This window comes from Drosophila willistoni (assembly GCF_018902025.1).
Source record: "Drosophila willistoni isolate 14030-0811.24 chromosome 2L unlocalized genomic scaffold, UCI_dwil_1.1 Seg196, whole genome shotgun sequence".
NCBI classification, from domain to species: Eukaryota; Metazoa; Arthropoda; class Insecta; order Diptera; family Drosophilidae; genus Drosophila; species Drosophila willistoni.
The window spans coordinates 3392067-3410021 of NW_025814048.1; the positions used below are offsets into that span (position 1 = coordinate 3392067).

The 17955-nt window shown below is 33.1% G+C and overlaps 6 non-coding genes across 6 annotated transcripts; 4 read left to right on the forward strand and 2 right to left on the reverse strand.

Annotated features, from left to right (window-relative positions):
- Positions 1 to 5913: 5913 nt before the first annotated feature.
- Positions 5914 to 5986, forward strand: Trnar-acg. The gene has a single exon. It is a non-coding gene; the product is annotated as a tRNA-Arg (tRNA).
- Positions 5987 to 6576: 590 nt separating this feature from the next.
- Positions 6577 to 6650, reverse strand: Trnan-guu. The gene has a single exon. It is a non-coding gene; the product is annotated as a tRNA-Asn (tRNA).
- A 552-nt stretch (positions 6651 to 7202) lies between these two features.
- Trnan-guu lies at positions 7203 to 7276 on the forward strand. Its single transcript has one exon. It is a non-coding gene; the product is annotated as a tRNA-Asn (tRNA).
- Positions 7277 to 9343: 2067 nt separating this feature from the next.
- On the reverse strand, positions 9344 to 9416 carry Trnak-cuu. The gene has a single exon. It is a non-coding gene; the product is annotated as a tRNA-Lys (tRNA).
- Positions 9417 to 10430: 1014 nt separating this feature from the next.
- On the forward strand, positions 10431 to 10503 carry Trnak-cuu. The gene has a single exon. It is a non-coding gene; the product is annotated as a tRNA-Lys (tRNA).
- Positions 10504 to 12260: 1757 nt separating this feature from the next.
- Positions 12261 to 12333, forward strand: Trnak-cuu. The gene has a single exon. It is a non-coding gene; the product is annotated as a tRNA-Lys (tRNA).
- The last annotated feature ends 5622 nt before the right edge of the window (positions 12334 to 17955 follow it).

A 17955-nucleotide genomic window follows, 5' to 3' on the forward strand; every position in this document is an offset into this window, starting at 1 on the left:
TCAACTCTGTGACTGAACCTTAGAAAACAAAAAAAAAACACTGAATAAATTTTACACACTCGCTCACACAGATACAGTCACTCACACACACACACACACACTCGCACATGCAACTTTACAAAGCTTACAAATTTACACCCAAAAGACAAGGAAAGAGAAATCTACCCAAAGAGAGGTAGAGACAGAGCGACTATGTGTGAGAAAGAGAGAGAGATAAAGATGAAAAATGAGATGGAGAGTGAACGGCACGAAACGCAGCGAGCCATGGCTAAAAAACGAAAAATAAAAAAAAAACAGAAAATGATTGCAACCGCCTGTCGCCATAAGCCAAAAGCCGCAACCCAATTTACACCTAGTTAAAGACAAAATTATGCCCTAGAGACCTAGAGTTAGATCATCAATGGAAACTAACTAAAGTAATTTTAGAGGAGATTGATTCCAGAGATCTCCTTTAAGATCGTTCTAAAATTACTAATCTCAGTCCGTTATTATACTGACTAAAATTCGTAAGACAGACAGAAACAAAAAAGAACCAGTTCTTTTATATAATAAAGTTATTTAAGTCTATAAGATCCATTTAGATATCTTTATGGATAATGTTAGGTATACATAGGTACATACATACACATAACTACTACTAAATCGTTGTACATTTTAGACGCCTTTTAAATGTTGTATAGTCTAGGAAGCTCTTTGGACCCAGAGCTATTATTTCTAAACAATTTCTTACTTTCGTAGATTTTTGGTGGCCCTCCCTTACAATTGCCCATATAGAACCTAAGCTCTTAGATTTATCAACATACTTCAAATAAGAGTGAGTAGTAATTCGAGTAAAATAAAATAAAATGTAAGTCTATTTTATATATATTTGAAAATATATGAAAAAGAATCTGTTACAATGCCTGTAATTTTGAGAGATATAAGTACATGTACAGAAAAATTTTTAAGAACACGATCATTAAAGCTGGGGAAACCTGACTTTAAAGCCACTGAAGAGATAGTTCTTAAATAAACGTAAGTTTTCGAGAAACTTAGATCAAAAGAGTTGCCCTCAATTTGTTATGGGATCTAGAAAAATCAGACAGTAAAGAGGATATATTATATTCAGTTAGGAACTTTCCAAACAATATTTAAATTTAGTATTAATGTTATAGCAAAGTTTCGAGGTATTTTGTCAATAAGATAGCATTGTATGATTTCTCAATCATTATCAATTCCAAAAAATCAGTTAAAAACAATATAGAACTAGAATTTCATGTAGTAGAATATAATTTTCCAAAGGTCCCAACTTGAAAATTTAAGTAATAAAAGGTTTACAGATGATCCTAGCATAGAAATATGAGGATCTTTAAGTGAAACAAGGTTTTCGAAAGGAAAAAAGTATTGAAAGCTTTCAAGAAATGTTCCATCTAAATGAAATGTCTAACAAATTTCAGACTATATATATTTAAATATACATGTAATTAAAGTAAAATAAGAAGTGAAAGTGAAAGAGGAATTGCTTCAAATATGTAAATTTGAAAATGAAACCTAGTCAAATGAAAAATCTATTAAATTTTAGAAAAACTTTCGATTTGAAGTATCTTTTCCCATAGAACTGAAGTTCTATGATTTGTCTAAATGTTGTGGTTACCTCTGCTCATCTCTAAAATGGTCAAAAGAGAGTTTTTGGTGTGTGTGTGTTTGTGTGTTGTGTCAGAGAGAGAGAGAGAGAGGCCTTAAAAATTGCATAGGCGATGATGACGTAAATTGCTCTTGCACTTGGTACATCTCGCATTGCGCTGAGAGCCTGCGCTTTTGGGGCCCGAGAGCGGATCCAAAAAAAAACTATGGGGATATATACACTAGGGTGTGTATGGGTGTGTGCGTGTGTGTGCAGGGTATGTAGTTTTGTATACGGCCTATTTTACATAGCATGTTTATTTTTGGCAGCGGCAGCAACTGCAGTCGCATTCACTCTCGTTTCACGAGTCGACAACGAGATGTTGGCTCAGTTCGGTTTTATTTTTTGGTTTTCTTTACTTTTCCTTTTTGTTTTTCCCATTTTTGTGTTGGTTGTATGTTTGTATGTTTTAGGGCGTTGTATGCATCATGTGATGATTGAGTTGAGTTGAGTGGGCAAAAGGAAGCGAAGGGAAGGGCCAAATGCATATTTAGGTATATACATATGTATGTACATACATATATAAATGCATATATCGTGCCTGCCATTTACACCTGTATAAAATGACATAGGTAGGTCAATTTTTGTACTTATTAGTTGGGGATAAGAGAGTGGAAGATTGGGCGCCGGAGACTGGCTTACTATGTGGGTTAAATTTTAATTTCTAGATTTACCAAAGTGACAATCACTTTGACAAGTCATTTAACAATTAAATCTATCATGTAAAACCTACGAAAGGGAAATGAGAAAAATGTCCTTCTACAAGAACAATATATTACCTTTTAGCTGCTGAAATGTCGATATTATAGACCGGTTAAGTTTGGCCAATAATGGTTACAGCACTAGATTCTAGATTCTAGTAATTCTTACAAGATTCTAGTAAAAGAACCGAATAGGTTTCGAAATACCGATAAGTATAAAAGTTCTGAATGAAAGCGCGACAAATTTCAGAACCTATTTCTTACCTTTTTTGTGGGATTTCTCAAGAGTTTAAGGAATGCAATACTAAATGGGTATTATAAACGTATTCTGAAAAGCCAAGGAAACAAGTTTAAAGTTTTCCAACACTGGTAAGCAACTTAGATTCTGATAGGTAATAGAAACAGATTTATTCTTTTTAGACATTAATCTTCTCATTTTTTTCAAATCCTACTGTAAAAATCCTACTGTTAAAAATAGTTTCTGATAGGTAAATAACAAAAACTTCGATTTTTAAGTTCAAGTCATTTCATATTAGGGAGGATTACGAACAAAGTTTGAAGAATAAGGACTCAAAATCTGAACTTAAATTAAATTTTTGATAAAATAACGCAACATATGTACAATAGACAACATTTTGTGGAGAGAAAAGGATCACAACAATCACCAGAAAACCACCTAGAAACACAAAATCAATTTTGATTGATAAAGATTAATATTCCTCCATAATTTTTAATTGCTCCTTTTTAATTGGGTCGCAAAAGGGTTTAGAACCAATAGGACAGGAATGTTAAAATAAAATTGACACTATAAGGCAATTCAATTCTATTATTGGATGTTATTTTGAGGCCTTAAAATACTTAACTAAGATTGAGAATGAATAAGTTATATAGTCTGATCAGAAACTAACTTAAAATATATTATTTAATCTGTATATTACTGCTTAAAATTAGTTTAGGAGGTAATTTTAGGGACCTACAACCAGAATGGATTTTGACAAGGAATGGTTCAACGTTTAATATACTTGGGATTGCATTAGAACCTCATCTTATGTTTAAATTTCAGTAAACTCACTTCAATCTACCTACTTAGTCTACATATATAGTATCCAATTCATTGGATGTCCCTTAAGCATTTATAGACATTCTGTTTGCCATGGCAGACATTGCTTCATGTTTTATGCATGATGCAGACAACGAAAATTTCACCCCGGACACTCGAGGACGAATTCCTGCAGTGTAATGGATATCAAATTCAAGCATAACATGGGTCAAAAATGAGTTGGCTTGGTCAAAGTTCAAAGCTTTTAAGATGACTGGACTGTCGATGGCATTTCTGACACGCCCACACACACACCCACAGCTTGACGTTGCATTCTCAGTTCTTTCCACTAGTTTTCTTCTAATGCGCATCCTTGACCCAAACAATGCAGTGAAATTTTTGTGGGCCATGGGAGCGGAAAGGCGTACAACAGTCGGTCTTAGCCTAACGAAGTGAAAAGTTAAGTTGAATGCAAAGAAAAGCACTCAATGAATGCTCTCAATGCTCTGGGAGATCATCATTGTGGGTGAAGGGGGAATCGGAAGGGAAGAATTGGGGGCTTGTTGACACTGACCAAGTGGAAAGGTCTTCCACCTGAGCCAGCCGTTATGGCGACAAGGCGTCGAACGGCAAGGACATGTCTCCGTCTCGGTATTAAATGGGATTTCAACCAGAGGAAAAATACTGCAAGAAAATCAATAAATTTCACTCGTGCAATATTCGTGTGCGATGGAGAAAGAGTTTCCGTTTTCCGTTTTTGGGGGGAGGTTTTTTGCATATTTTATGGCCTGCATATTACAGTAATCCAATGTTCCTCGAGCGTTTCAAGACAAACGTGTAAGAGTTTCCCCCTAGTGGGTGTTGAAAAGTGTTATTTAAACCTTTTTGTCACACACATCGTGTATTTGGGAGTGTTTTTTTGTGGGTGTAAAAGAGGAAACACCAACTTAAAACAGGAGCGGCTACTTGTGACATCTTTCTCTAGTCCTTTACGGGTGCGGCAAATCCTCGTGCTAGGAGACAAAATAAATGGCCTTTGCACAGTGGCTCGATATTCATAACCTTTTCATATTAATAAACTCCAACAAAGGTATCAGGAAAAATTCGGAAATCTTTTAATCACTCATGGGTTACCATTCTCCAGCTTTTTAAGAAAATTTCAAATATAAAATTAAAAAATAACGTATTAAAAAAATCTTGAATCTTGACCCGATTCAATATTTTGGATATTTTTCTACATCAAAGCTTATTAAAGTATAGATAGTTATAAACTATCAACCTAACTATATTTTACAAGCACTGGCAACTAAGGCCTTCGGCTTATTGTTAGACGAAAACTACATTCATTCACTAGCCTGGGATCCGAACCTGGAAACTGAACGTTGTTCGGTTGACTAATCGGAAATATATATATTTCTACTTCAGAATAGGAAATATTTCTATACAGAAATAGGTGTTTAATATCTTCCCAAGATTTCCAGCCTGTCAAATCTTTAAGAACCCTAACAAATAACCTTAGCTATAACTTAAAAAATTAATGATGCTGTTCGGTTTGTAGGACCGGAAATAAGTTGAGTAAAACCATCGAATTCGGTCACGTCTTAACAAACTAAATATTTTGTAACTACTAAATATAAATAAACGTAAATAAGGTATCTATTCATAAACGTTTTAGAATTTAGAACCTTTATAATTTCAATCGCAAGTTTTGCCCAATGTCGAAACTCAAAATGGAACTTTATTAACTAGTTTTGGCTAAACCTTCCACAATATGATGCAATAAAAACTTTATATATTAATAGGAGACACTGAAATACCCTTCCTTAAAACTAAAACTAAATACCCTTCATTAAAACTAAATACCCTTTAGAAATTAAAAGTATCCACGTAAATTGTTCAAATCAATTGACATGTCTAGTACCTATTCCATTAGATGTTTCACCTTCAAAAACATAAATATGTTTCATAATAAAACTCTAAAGAAAAGTTCTACCTTTTAGAAATATCGCGTTTAGAACAAACTATCATTTGCCTGTTAGTTTAAAGGGCTTTTTGATATTCAGGTTTGCCAAGTTTTAGTTTTTCCTCAAATTGACTTTAGTTTATGTGTGAAAATCAACAGCTGCAGACGCCCAAAAGGGGAGCAGAAAACCCCCTCGGGATATGAAATTTTCATAGTTATTTAAACTTACCCAAAAAAAAAGTACAATAAACGCTCGTCAAACTGTCAATTTTATGTTGTTCAACTGCAAATAGAAGAAAAATACAAAATTTAAATATACATACATATATTCGATGGAAGAGTTCAATAAACACATGTAGAAAACGAGTTTTATGGGCAATCAACAAGCAATCGCTGATGACGTCTATAACATGTTTTGGAGATTAATTAATTAGTTTGCATAAATTATTTTGGAAATAGAGAGACGAAAAACTCATAAAATTAGATCATTATTCAAAAACTATTCAATGAATTTTATGTAGAACTATTAACACGCTGTGGATCAACCGGTCCTGTGGCGCAATGGATAACGCGTCTGACTACGGATCAGAAGATTCCAGGTTCGACTCCTGGCAGGATCGAAAATTAACTTTTTTTTTTTGGATTATTATTATATATATATTTATTTAAAATATTTAATTTCAGGAACGGATGAAATCTTCCAAAGATTTGTTAATACAAGAAATAGGTATTTCATAAATTAAGAATAAAATGAGGAAATGTGTCAAAAATGTTAATAGCTGATTTAACTTTTTACGAGGTTAATTAACAGAAATTTATATGCAAATCATTAAAACAATTTTAATGAATTTGACAGACTAGTTAGAACTGTTTCAAAGGAAAATGCTTAAAGCAACTATATAAATTAAATAAAAATTATTTTAGGTCTTTAAATGGCAGTTTGAAAAATAATATATTAACTTTGTAGCTAAGAAGCTCAAGAGAGGCTAAGTTATCGAGATTATGATTTAATATACGCATTTGAAATATGTTGAAAATAGAAAAAATGCAGTCCATGTTTTACTTCAAAGAAAATGTCGTGAAAATCTTATTAACTTTTACAATAAATTCACATTAAAGGAAACTATCCTTCAAAAATTTGAAACCGGATTGAAAGTGGATCTAGAAATTGTAAATTTCTTAGGAAAATGAATGCAAAAAAGTTGTTTTGCGCCCCCGGGTGGACTCGAACCACCAACCTTTCGGTTAACAGCCGAACGCGCTAACCGATTGCGCCACGGAGGCTACGGAAATCCCACGAATTTATAGGTGATCATAAGCCACGTTAACACCTTTATAGATGTAATAAATGTAAGCGCCATCTAGTAAAGCTTTCCAGGGAATAACAAAGAAAGTTGGATAATATCAAATCGAAAAGTTTTACTTATTCGACGACTTTACTAAAAGTTTGCAAGTTTCTATTAAAATAACTAGGTCTAGGGGCAAGAATTATCACCATACTATATAATATAGTATAAAGTTCTTCTAACAAAGAAACTCATGGTGTAAAGTCGTTATCTCCAAGTCAAGATAAACTAATACACAGTTTAAGACCAAGTAAACTTTTGTACCATAAATTACACTTATCTATTTCTTTCCCTACAGCGAAAATTAATTTACTTTTAGAAAGCTTTCTTCACGTGATGTTAAAATAAATGAAATTTGATGAATTATTTCCCTCAAGACACATTAAAATATAATCTTTATCCAATTTTTTTTAAAATTAGAATTCTGTAAAGAATTGTCTATACATCGTCTCAAACACAACTAGAGCTTCTGACTCTCAGTTCACAAGCAGCCTCCGTGGCGCAATCGGTTAGCGCGTTCGGCTGTTAACCGAAAGGTTGGTGGTTCGAGTCCACCCGGGGGCGCAGAGTAACTTTTTTGCATTTTTCGTATTTCAACTTTTTTTTTTTTTTTTTGGTGTGTATGTAACCACTTGACCGAAGAGAGAGAGCGAATGCGTCCAACGATATACATCCAAGGTCACTTTGTTACAGAAAACTTGTAGAGCGACTCTTTTTAGTTTTTTTTTGTGTTGGTCTCTTACCAACTGCATTTCAGGTTTTTTGCTTGCAGTTTTAATGGGCTACCCTCAGACCGAAACCTCAGACCGAGACCGAGACCCCGACCCAGGGCGCTAGTCACACAGTGAGACACAGATAGATAGACAGACAGACAGAATAGGGGAGGAGTTGAATTCTAAAAAGGCCGGGGGGCAAAACTGTTTCCTGCTTGCAATGCGATGATGATGATGCTAGTCTCTGATATCAATTATTTATGCCCCCGACAGACCTTTTTGTGTGTCCTGGCTGTGTATGTGTGTGTGTGTGTGTGTGTGTGTGTGGAGTATGAGTGTTTTCAACTGCTAAAAAGTATTCACAATATTTCCATAATATGCCGTTCGAAGACGTCAAACAAAAATGAATAACAAAAAATGTGCAATGTTTGCATTTACATTGACTTGTACCCTGTACTTTAAAGTTACAGTTGGCCATACTAGAAACATTGAAAACTGATGGAAGAAACCATTTTTTCTTATCTATAAATTATGACTTTGGGAAGAAGTTCCTGAAAGCTTATAAAGTATGTAAATTTTTGAAGAGTTTTCCAAAGTAATGAAAACTTTTAAGATAATATTGAGTGCATTATAGGGATACCCTTATTATAATGCTAATATTATTTACATAATATAATATTGAAACATTCAAATTTGAATAACCAAAGTAAAGGATTAAAAACATTGCAAATAATTCATTAAATGCATCACTATTGACAATCTGGCAACCCCAATAACAAGTAGAGTTTCCTATACGTTTCATTTAACTAAAGATCAACAAAAAGTTGCCTAGCCATCAAATTTCTTAAAACATTAAAGCCTAGCTTAATAGAATACCAACAATAAATGAGACTCATGACATTTTGTATATGGAAAGTTTGGGATTTAGATACCATAAGATGTAAATAACGAATAGAGGAATTGTATAACAACTACGATTTGAACGATGAGTGTTATTTTTTGACTATTTCCTTAAAATATTTTACAAATGTTTATTTCAAAAGTCTCAAAAGTCAGAGACTACTATAAACATATAGTTTATCTAACTATTTGTCCATCTGGCAACTTTAAAACCTCTTAGGGTTGCCTATATGCCAAGATATAGAGTTAATTCTCAACTGAAGATCGTTGATGAGTTACGTCAACATTATAAAGGGTATCTATATAGCCCTTACTCGTTGTGTTTTTTGTTTTTTGCACAAATTGTTGTTATTTTTTTAGCTTTGATAGCAGTGCATTAACCGCATTTTATATAGTCGAGAGACCCCAATATAGGAAACCATATAATATACACTAACTAGGTATGCGCTGCGCCATGAATGTGTTTGGCTGTGTGTTTTATTTTAAGGTTAAGTTCAGTCATTCGCCTCGTTTCATTTGATTTGCCTGACAAACAAAAACAACAACAACAAAAAGCAAAAACCGCTGCCTTCTCATGTTGTTTTTTTTTTTCGTTTGCTATTATTATTGTTATTTTTGTTGCTGTCGTTGGGACTTGGAACTGCCGACGAGTTATGCATATAATTTGGTGTGTGTTTTTTTGCATTTTCCAAACGTGCTTTTCTTTGTATTGTCGTTTCTGGGTCTAGGCGCGCTGATTAGCTAAGCATTTTGAATTCAATATATGGAAATATCTAAATAGTATACAGCTCCCCTCTCCCACTCACACCAAGTTAATAGACGAGTCGTCTATTGTTTTTAGTTCATTTTATGTTTGTGTGTGTGTGTGTGTGTGTGGAGGAAGGCAAGGTTTATTGACTTTGTTTATTAGAATTTGAAACAATGCGAAGGCGTTGTAAGCAACGCAAACTGCAATCACTGTCAAGGTTTATGTTTCGTTTGGAAAATTTTAAATTTGTTTTAATATAAAAAAAAATGCCGCCCAACGTGGGGCTCGAACCCACGACCCTGAGATTAAGAGTCTCATGCTCTACCGACTGAGCTAGCCGGGCTTATAATTCTCAAGTGAAGGGAATAAATTTACCGTAAGGATTTAAGATCGGGGAATATGTAGAGATCTATATCGAAAAGTATAGAAGTATTTAAGTGATCATCTATTTCAATAAGTTTTTCAGATTTCATTCAGATAATGTACAAATAAGGATTCATTATCAATGTGTTTTAAGGACATGAAGTACGCTTACATTGCGTTAAATATTAATTAATTAAATAATATTAGCAAATACTAATTCGTTGAGGTCTTTAAAGATGGTTATTATTATGAAGATGTGTATGACAAGTAATGAAAAGGATGGAAAAATCCTGAAAAGTGAATAGAAAACTAGTCGGTTTAATTTTTATTTTTTTTCCTGTTTAGTTTTAGCTACGTAGGTATTTTCCGATTCTACTTATATTTAAACATATACATATGTACATATAAGCGACTATTAAAATTTTATGTGTACATAATTATGTAATGTGTAATTACACATTTTTCTCAATTTTCATTAATAGTTTTTTCACTTATCCATATTTAAAAATCTGTAAATAGTTTTTAACTCATCGTAGATGATCCTTTGTCAAGCTTAAATTTAATCTCTGTATCGATTTTAGCTGATCTTTAAAAATATATTCAAAGTCCTGAACGTTTTACAAACAAATTTCATTTAAATTAGTTTTCAACTCTATGAATGAATAAGAAGAGGCAAGAATTAATTATTGAAATTGAAAGTTTAAATCTGTAAAAATGGCAAGCAAATTGCTTTTACAATGCTCAACAAAGTCATTTTAAATTCCTTAATAAATTTCCAAATATAAATGTTAAACATTTAACCCAATGAATAGACTCCCTCAGCTTAACGTGGCTAATAATTCATTGCCACATTTAAATGGCCTAATCTATTTACAAAATTTTCAATGTAATTTTAATAAATAATAAACTTGAGAATGAGGATCTATTTCGGATCCTTAGTCAATTTCCCTACGCTCGCCTTTGATGTTTGATTTCTGACAGAACATTGCCAACAGCCCGGCTAGCTCAGTCGGTAGAGCATGAGACTCTTAATCTCAGGGTCGTGGGTTCGAGCCCCACGTTGGGCGAAAAATAACTTTTTGGTTTCTTTTTTTTTGTGCGCGACATTCTTTTGCTCTGCTTGCCACTTGCAGCTTCCCTTGTTTTTGGTCTTTTTTTCTTCTTTGCTTATTTTAATCAACGATTTGTTGTTTGTTTTATTCTCGGAACAGGAACCTACCCCAACTTATTTGGCCTTGTCTGTGGCAGACACTGCCAGTGGCATACGCAATGAGTTGAGCATAATGTTGAGGGTGGTTAGAGATAATGAGAGTGAGAGAGAGAGGGGCATGGCATGGTGGGGTAGGTTTCAGTCGCCGCCGCCGACAACATAAACAATTTGTCTGCACAAATAAGCTTTGCTTCTTGTTTTCCTTTATTTTTTTTTTACGTTTTTTTTTCACATATAATGAATGAACAAATATATACATAGAAACATATGAAAAATGTGAGGAAAAAACCAGAAAGAAAACAAAATTCTTAAAGATTTTAAATTTGGACATAGAACGAAATGCGTTTTACTAGAAATTATTTTGAAATTTAGTGAATGAGAGACAGATAAAGTGAAACAGTTCGATATACAGAAGTTTCCAAGTATTATGATCGATGTTCTGTAATTGATAAGGAAATTGATAGAAACTGGGCTTAAATTGTTTATAAGTTAAGAAGTTAATAAACATTTCTAATTTCAAAGTGGAAATCAAAAGCCATTGAAGTGTAAGAAATCAAACAGAAATTGTTAAAAGACTTACAGAGTATCCCTATAAAATGGATCAGTTTAAAAGAAATCGGAATTAATTTATTTTCCGATTTCGTCTTAACTGACCATTTCACATCTAAAAAGTGAAAGTAAAAAGGTTTAAACCAAACTGTGCAACAATTTTTTTAGTTTTTATCAATTAATAAACCCTTTGAAATGTATTTGTATTAAACATATGAATTAAATAAAGTCCTAGATATGTAGGATCAGTATGAAAGCTTTTCTGCTACCATTTAAAACGAAAAGATTATCGGAATTAAAGGAACTTCCTTTTTTGATACTTATCAGAATCACTCGACTATATAATAAGGCTTACATGAGAATGAAGTGAAAATGTGTGAAAATCGTTGGGCTTTGTCATGAAAGTTTGCCCCTGGAGGGGCTTTCCTTTTAATGAATGAATCGTTGAGACTTCGAGGGAACCAATGTGCCTTGCTTGGTAAATTGTAGAGCCACATAAACCGTCTGCCAGGCTGATTATCTCTTCCTCTCTTTCTCTTTTTCTGTCTCTCTGTGTGTCGCCCTCATTGCTGGTTGTTGTGTTGAACGGATCCCACGGCTCCCACTCCGACCCCCGACCCTAGACAGTTCGCCCCTCTGGCAGCACTTCCTCTTCTTCTTACCGTTTTTGTTGCATGTATTTTGTTTTGTTTCCTTTCGCACATTGTTTCGTTTTAATATTTTATAGCAATTTACTACTCCCCCTACACTTTTGTCTGAGATAGAGGGACCAAGAGGCCCGCGCGTAATTTTATACATCATTTCCATTAGGAAGCAGTAAAATGCGCCAAACCAAGACAATAGAGGGGGTCATCCCCGCCACCCACAGACAGGAACAAAAAGAGAAGGCAAGAAACAGAGAGAGCGATATAGCCACAGAGGGGAGCTGCTGTGTCTAGACAAAGTTAAAAATAAATCAATGCCTTGCCTTTTGCCTTCGCCTTGCCACGTGTACACACACACACACACACACACGCTAACAGGCACGGAGAGGAACCTAGCCTTCTGGCCAGCCAAAAGCATCAAGCCCGGCTAGCTCAGTCGGTAGAGCATGAGACTCTTAATCTCAGGGTCGTGGGTTCGAGCCCCACGTTGGGCGCAGAAGTAAATTTTTTGCCTCGTATATTTTTGTTCTCTCGCTCTCAAACAGGAAAAGGAAGTTTTACCTAATTGTTGTTGTTTTATTTTTAGACGCAATATAAGTTAAAAAGAAATAAAAAGAAAATATTTCACTGAAAATTTTCTTTTCTTTAAGAAGTTAAGTGAAATTTTCATTGTGCCGCCCTGGGTATACCCTATTTCGAATTGAGAAGTACAACAAGGAACAATTGTATAAAAAAACTTTACTAAGCGAGATAAAATGTGATAGAAACCGCCATTAACATAACATAAAAACTTTAAGAAATGAAATAGCTCTACTACAAAAAGAATCACAAACTAAATTAAGAGCATAAATCTAAAAACAAAATTTAAACTGAAGTTTTGTTTTAAATAATCCAATAAAATCAGATAAAACTAATTCTACTTATGTATATTTTTTTCGCAATTGATGCCATCTCTCTCACTCACGAGCACTTTGGCGCTTGATATCCTTTGAAAAAGACAAGTTTACGTATAATTAGTCTATTAATATTCGGATTTTGATGATATTTGGTAGACTTTTGAGTGTTGATTAAATTTTAAAGTGTTTTAAATAAAAATCTGATACTTAAACTATTATTAGAGTTTTATAGCTTTGCAGGCGAAGGGGCGTAGCTAAATTTTCAAATATTATAAGCTTTAAAACTATTTTGAGTAATCGTCTTTCAGTTTTAGTGTTCTACAGGGCTAAAATTTTTGCGAAGAATAAGGTTAACCAAAAAGGTCTATTTTGTTGCTCTTTTTTTGTATTACGCTTTTAGTCTCTATGATCATAAAGTATCTCAATAGTCTCATGTTCTTGTGGCTGATATAACATAGACATAAAGACTTCTTTCTACCCACAACACTTTAACCCTTCAACCCTAACCATGAAGGGTATGCAAAAAATTTGCAATGATACGAATCGTCTGAACCGACGCAATAAGTTTTCTGTGGTGTAGGTTAGGGCAAATAATACGAATACAAATACAAATACAATGCATGCAGCAGAACAACAGTAAGCCCCATGCCTTCCACCCCCTCCTGCCCTCTCACACACCCTCTCTCTCTCTCACTGTTTCTCTTTGTACACTCGCACAACTTGTGCATGCATGGCCGAGTGCAGCGAGTGAAGATGGGGGAATAGAGAGCAAGAAAGGAAGCAAGAGAGAGAGAGAGAGAGGCCTGGTGGGGGAGATAGGCACAGCACAGAACTTCAATAGGCCGTCATTGCCGGCAGCAAGCAAGCAGCAACTTGCAATTTTTACAAGAATGAGCGTAGAAAACGAGCAGAAAGAGAGACAAGTAGAGAGAGAGAGCGAGAGAGCGCCTGCTGACTCTTTTGGGTCCGCCCGATGTCAGGGGCATGAAGTTGCAATGAAAATGAAATTGCAAGCGGCGGTGCAGCTTATGTATAAGACACACACACACACACACACACACATGCACATTCATCTATGTATATATCTGTGTGTGTGTTTATATGTGCTTTATATTTAGTTACTTGTGTCTGGTTCTACTGCATTCTATGTGGCACTTTTTTAGATATGTATCTACAAGATACGTTTTTCAGACAGCAGCCCTCTACATGGAGTATATACAATATAAGTTTTTTTTCGCTTTGCTCTATTTTCGCTTTCAATGGGAATGGGAATGGGATTGGGAATGAGATGGGATGGGATGCAATGAAATGGGATGAGACCGAAACCGATTAACTTGTGCAGAGATCCAAAAAAAAAGGGACACACACACACACACATACACATACAAACACACCTAGTTAAGTCGTAGACCAGTTTGGGCAATGTGCAGGTTAATGGGTCTGCATAGATTCAAGTTCAGAATAAAAGAGAGAACTATAGTTAATCCTTACGATAAATGTATCTATGTATGTATTTCTAAGCAAGGGCATTTGAAGAATGAAAATTAAAGTTAACTACAGATATTGGTTAACATTTGGGAATTAAGTGTGTACATATTGTTAATTTAGTTTAATTTAGTTGAGAATTTTGCAAAAAACAAAACTCTTTAAAGGAAATGAGTTAAAAAATTATAAAAAATGTGTATATAAAATATATGTCTTTGTAGAGCGAAAAAATATATTAAATACTATATATGTATGTATGTATGTACATATGCTTACTTCTAAAGATCTGTCCCTAAATAAAAGTGTGTAAGTAGTAGTTTGGGTTACTATTAAACATTTTAATTGTTTCATATGTTTTGTTTATGAATGAAATGCAAAAATGAATTAAAATTATTCTTTTGTCAAATATTTGTTGAGGCATTTGGAAACGATTCTAATAGAGATTAATATCATTTATATATAAAATATAATTTAAAATTTTTAAAAAAAGATACATACTTTTGTTTAATTTGAAATTTTAGAATAAAATATTCTTAAACGAAAGGCTAATTACCCGATAAACTAGTCAACTAATTTCAGTTTTTGGCAATCAATTGTTAAGCAAAACCGAAACGCTTCGATGCCCTTGAAAAATTTGTAATCTACTTTATTTTCAATATTTATTTGTTCCATCAATTTGAAAACTAACACAAGTGACAAAATTAAACATCGCCTATTGATTAAATTTTCTACAAATTAAAGTAAACTTTTAAACATGAATTAATTTTAATAATCCTTCAAAATTAAAGCAAAATCGTCTTAATATTATACATATATGCATTTGACATGAAGAATAAATAAAAAACACAAGAAAAATTAATTTTAGTAAAACATTTCAAGTCAAATATATTACATCCAAATAGAAATGCGAAATTTATAATATATGTACATACATAAAGATTTAGATCAAAAACCTAACAGACCGAAACTAACTAAGGGTACTTCAAACGTGTGAAATCATGATTTGGATGAAATTGGTCAATAAAAGCTATAGGCTATAGCCTATAGAACTTTATATAATATTCAAAACTGCGCCGTTATATTTGACTAAAGATTTCAAAATTCAATGTTTTAAATATAAAATGTTATAAATTTTTAGCCAAAAATTTCAAATGCTTTGGCTTTAGCATCCTTACATGTCTTTCTTCCCTACTAAAGTAGGAAAAATATCAATGAAAACTTTTTAAAATATAATTTTTAAGTGCCCTGGAGAACTTGAATATTTCCAGCACTATTTTTAACATTACGATACAAAATTTAAAGTATTTCTTGAAATACTTTTTAAATTTTAAATATTTTCCATTAGAATTTCTACACATATTCAGTTACATTTTAACTTAAAGAATTTTTCAATATCAAAATTTTATATCCAATATCAGAATTTGAATGAGGTGGGGTGGAAAATGTATATAACGTTGTTCTATCACAGTCACGTGATTAAATTAAAGGATATTGAAAATAACTAAGGCAGACGTTTAGATAAAAATTCATTAACTAATCAAAATTCGTTAAATGAATCATTAGTCGACTAAAATACACAAAAATTTTTGTTATATTTAGACCATTCACAAACCTTTTGGAATATAATTCTATAATCTCTCTAGATTTGCAAATTGCAATTTGAAATCGGTTGAGGCTTTACTTTCAAAACTAGAGCAATATTTGTATAATTTGTTGAGAATTTCGTGGTAAAAAGGAAGTCTGCAATTTTATTGGATTATATAGATACAAATGTATATATATATATACATAGACTTATGTACTTGTATATGCCATTTTTTTCCCCCTTTAGTGAAGTGGAAATGAAGTCTCGAACAAAAGTAGAAACTAGTTGATGAGAAAGAGAAAACCAAAAGAGGAAAGAGACAGGGACAGAGAGAGGGAGAAAAATAGAGAACAAGTTAATAGCGAGTTGTAGTAGTAGTAGTTGTTGTATTTTTTTTTTGGCATGTGAAGGCCTACAAACACACATAAGAGCCAGAGACAGAGGCAGAGCCAGAGCTCGAGCCAAAGCAGAGCTCCCAGAGCGGGGGAGAGAAATTGAGCCGTTGGAGCCGTTGGAGAATGAACGGAAGAAGACAGAGTGAGCGAGAGAGTGCGATACAATGAGAGAATGGCAAACACACACACACACAAACAGTTGTATATATGTATGTAAATGTGGAGAAACGCCAAAGAACAAGACGATGAAAACAAAAAAAAAACAAGTGACTAAAAGAACGTGGGAGGAGAACAAGTAGGAGAGTTTTTTGGGAGGGAGTTTGCTTTTTTTTTTGGTGGATTTAATTGCAACTTACCGGATTCCAGAATAAAAACACACTAAGAAACAATTGAGAAAAATATTTAAAAATATTTACACTCGCACACACACAAACACACACAGATACTCATGCATGGAGAGCACAACGCGACACAACAAAACAAACAGAGATACAACAAGAACAACAGCAACAACAACAACAACAACACTGACACATAAGCACCTTCTTCTTCTTCTTCTTGTTAATCTTTCAACTGCTTCTGCTTCTTCTTATATTGCGTTTTGTTATTAACAATTAAAATTCTCGTTTACTTTTCTCTTTATATTTCTTTTTTTTTCTTTAGTATATTATATATTTCGAATTTGTTTCACCAGAGATTCTTCTTATTAAATTTGCTTCTTTTTTTTTTGTTTGGTTTGGTAGTGTTTTTTTTTTTTTGCTTTTCGTTTTCGATTGGAGCTTTCCGTAGCGCCTCTGCGTCTGCACACTGCGAAACTCTGCGAGACACTGAGAAGTGTTGCTGCTGCTTGTTGCAGTTGTCTCTGATTGTGAGTGAGCGAAATGTTTGCTTGTGGGTGGTTGGGAGAGGAGCGATTGCAGCAGCAGCAGCGGCAGCGTTTGCCAGAGAATGAGAGTTGCAATTTCAAGCTGCTGGAAGGGCGAGAGGGATGGGGAATAGAACCGAAGAAACACGAAATGTTTGTGGCAAATAAACGGCATAAAAAATATTTTAATTAAACAAAAAAATGATTTACAACATTTTTGAGAACTTTTTTCGTTAATATTAAGATTGAAAAATTTTTCAAAGAACTGTTAAAAGTTTAAGAATATATACAATATGTATATTAAAATTTTTAAATAATTTTTAAAATTCAAAAACTTTGTTACGACTTTTACAAAAATGTCAACTATGATAAATGATGTAAAAAATGTTCTTCAACAAATAATTTGCTAAATTTGTTTATTTGTTCAAACTTCTTTATAAATTGTTGATAATTTTGAAAAACTTTGACGTTTTAAATAACAATAAATATGCAACATTTTGATTAAAATTTTGTTTATAAATATAGTTCCAACTGTATCCCAATTTGTAATATTTGAAATATTTGTTTAATATTTATAAAAGAATTATTAAAATACATATTTTGAAACTTTTATGTACATTTTAAATGTCAAAATAGTAAGCAAATGCTTTGTCTTTCAAATTGATTGACAAGTTTGTGAATAAATTATCTAAAATTTACTTTAAAATTGTTTAAAAATTGTGTTAAGCAACTAAAACATAATCAAATTTTAAACTATTATTTTATATACATTATGAAACAAACATTTTCATTTGCTTCAATTAAATGTTACAGCAATGTTAATGCACTGCTTGGTAAACTGCTTTTTGGCGATATGTCGATAATAATGTTTCATGAAAAAGCTTGTCATT